The sequence below is a fragment of the Apodemus sylvaticus genome, chromosome 4 (genome assembly GCF_947179515.1).
Source record: "Apodemus sylvaticus chromosome 4, mApoSyl1.1, whole genome shotgun sequence".
Lineage (NCBI taxonomy): Eukaryota > Metazoa > Chordata > Mammalia > Rodentia > Muridae > Apodemus > Apodemus sylvaticus.
Window position 1 is genome coordinate 56576560 of NC_067475.1, and position 3386 is coordinate 56579945.

The window sequence follows — 3386 nt, forward strand, 5'->3', positions numbered from 1 at the left end:
TAGGTTTCTTCAGGGATACAGTCACTGAGGGCCTACCCATGCTCCAGTAAATGGTACAATACTGATGGACATAGATCCTAAGTAGACTCAGTGAGTTAAAAAAGAGCATGTGAAGTTGGTTGGCAAAATTTGTAGATGAAGTAAATATCTGAGGGGGGTGTATGGGGATTGAACTTGATCAATACCTATGCTTAATGCATTAACAGATCACGTATTAAGTTCTCAACAACAACAAAAATATGATTGCTGAAAGAAAGAGAACCTTATAGAGGGAGGGAGAGAACTGGGTGGAAGGGGGTATGGGGAGGGGCAGGGAAAAGAGCAACATGATCAAGTATTTGAGGGGCAGGAGTGAAACCCCAAGAATCAGCAGAATGAATGGAAATATACAGCCTTGGGAGGTGGGAGGTGGGAGGTGGGAGGTGGGAGGTGAGGTGACCCTCTAGAATCTGAGAGGTGAGAGAATCTCAAGATTCAAAGAGAGGAATCTTAGATGAGATGCCTAACAGTGGGGAGATGCCTAACAGTGGGGACTTATGGAGTCCACCTACAGTAGAAAGACAAGGCATCAGGTGGAGGGGTGGGGTTGCCATCTCATAGTCAGGAACTCTGACCCGGGGTTGTTCTTGTCTGGGAGAACTGCAGGGGCAAAAATGGAGAGGCAGGAGGGTGTCCAGTGACTAGCCAAAATTGGGACCCATTGCAGGGGCGAGTCTCCAGGGCCGAACAGTATTACTGATGATGTCATGTGCTTACAGACAGGAGAGCATGCTCACAGAGACAGAGGCAGATATTTTTGCACCCAACTAGTTGTCTGAAGTCAGGGACCCCTGTGGTTGAATTGGGGAAAGGCTGGAAGAGATTGAGGAGGAGGGAGACCCCATGGAAAGACCAGCAGTCTCAACAGACATGAACCCCTGCAATCTCTTGGACACTGATCCATCAATCAGGTGGCATATGCTGGATGGTTCAAGGCCCCCCGACACATATATAGTGGAGGACTGCCTAGTCTGGCTTCAGTGAAAGAAGATGCACCTAGCCCTTGAAAGACTTGGGACTCCAGGGAGTGGGGTGTGGGGTTGTCCTCTTGGAGAGGGGGAAAAGAATGGGATAGGGAACTGTTGGAGGGCAGAAAGGTAAGGGGATAGTGACTGGATTGTGAAAATTATTTAAAATATTAAAAAAAGAAAGACAAAAAAGCATGTTATAATGCTTTGGCATTGAAGGTTTAATAAAATGACAATTGGAACTACATTGGTGAGTCAAGTACCAACACTTTGTAGACAATAAATGTGGGCCCAATTGTTCATTGTTTCCAAGAGGAGTTCCAGGGGATTTTACCCCCTAGTACAGAATGTGAAGGAACCCTGCCTCTTCATTTCTGTATTTGAGTTTATTTGCACCAGGACTCGTATTAGAGATTGCGTTAGCAATCTTAGAGTCATTGAAGAAATAAGAAACATCATGGAGAAAGCGTCTCAAAACTACCATCCTGAACTGGTAAATGACTCTTGCATGGATATAGCATTTCGGCTCCTTACAGAGTTGGATCAGGTATTCTGGAGCCATCATCACCCATGCTTGTAAATTAGAGGGTGAAGGCTGGTGGCATGAATCGAGGCATCGGTCACATGTCTCTATCATGGAACAGCCTGATGTGACAAAAGAATTAAGCTAAGAGCTCTTAACAGTGGATAATCTTGGACAATGCCAGTGGTAGGGGTGACTAAATAAATAAACATGATTTCTTTGAACCGCCATGTAAAAGTTTCATAATCTGTTTGTTTAAATTGGCCTGAAAGCCTAAGGGACATCATTAAACATGTAGTGTTAGATATCAGGGGAATATAGATTTGCTCAGACTTCTCTGGTTTAAATGAGAAATGGCCCAAAGATTAAGGCTTCACTTCCTCTCATGCTCACCAGTAGAGTTAAAAAAAACAACCCTAACTCTCTGTGGACAACTTTTTTAAGTTATAAGAATATGGGCCCCCAGGGAGCATGAATGGCGACATGGTTTTAGATAAGAATGTTCCCCTCTCGGAGGTAAAGGTTGTTATTTGTATTTCAAATGAGCATCCCCAGGAGCATAAAACTTGCACACATGGTTGAAGGCTCTGTGATCCCTGATACCTTATGCCCAAGAGTAATGAGGGTACTAGATTATGAGTCTTTGAGCTGGCCTCAGAGGAGGAGAAAAAAAAGGGGGATATTCAGTTCCCCAGAAATGTATCAGTTGCTGCATTAATAACTTTTAGGCGACTAGAATAGAATGTGGCCAAAAAGGCTCTTTGTTTAGATATTCAATACTGACAGCCATTTCAGAGGAAGATAACTTCAGCCTGTCCTGTCCTGAGGTTGGTGATACCATAGTACAGATGCTCTGTGCAGTCTTCTGACCCACTCTATCTGCCTGCCATCCTCTAGCACAGTCTCTGACTCATCTCCCTTTCCTCAGGCATTTAGCCAGTATGTCTTTGAGTTTCTGTTTTGGTAGTACCTCAGTTTTAAGCACTTAGTCCTGATCGGGCACTCTGGTAGGTGTTTTATGTGCATTAAGCCATTTGATGCATATAGTAGGCTCTACAAGGTTGGTACAACTGTTCCTATTTTTCATATGAAGAATCTGAGGTTTAGTGGATCAAGCCATTGATTGAGTCTTATGATTAAATACGTGATAGACTCTGCATTCTCTCCACAGATGATAGTGTCCATATTTCTAATTGCTGTTTAATCAATTATCTGTTATTAGACCATTGATAAGAGTACCTTCTCTTTAAATGTATTCCCAAACATGCACCACTCTGAAGTTACTCAATACAAGCAGAGAGAGGAGTTAGGGAATGCCTTTTCTATCAGAGCTTCTGAAAATGACAAAGAAACAAACAAACAAACAAACAAAAAAACAGGCATATGTCAGAAATCTCAGAAGTCTTGATATGCACAAGGTACCCTGTACAGTAGCTAGGAAAAAAACCCAACAAAATATTCAGTCCAGCTCATAATGTTTAGAAGAGAGCAGTGTTTCACAACAGCGGCCACTCCCAAATTCTTAAGAATTTATTTACTGATGACTTAGAGAAACTTTCTAAATGTGACAAAATTTCTGTGCTTATTTTTTCTAGCAAAATGTGAAGTTTAGAGATAAATTCAGAAGTTACACCCTAGATTAAAGATGATTCTTTGTATTGCTCTAATCCTCTGAGCTTATTTAGAACAAACTTCTCATTGAAAGATGGGTAAAAAAAAATGTAGAGCCCATTATAGATTAAGTCTTTGATTTTATATTTCTTCACTATTTTATCCTCGTAAACTATGACTATCCATCCTACTTTAGGAGACGGACCTACCTTTCAGGTAGACCTTTTGCTTTCACTATGTTTTAA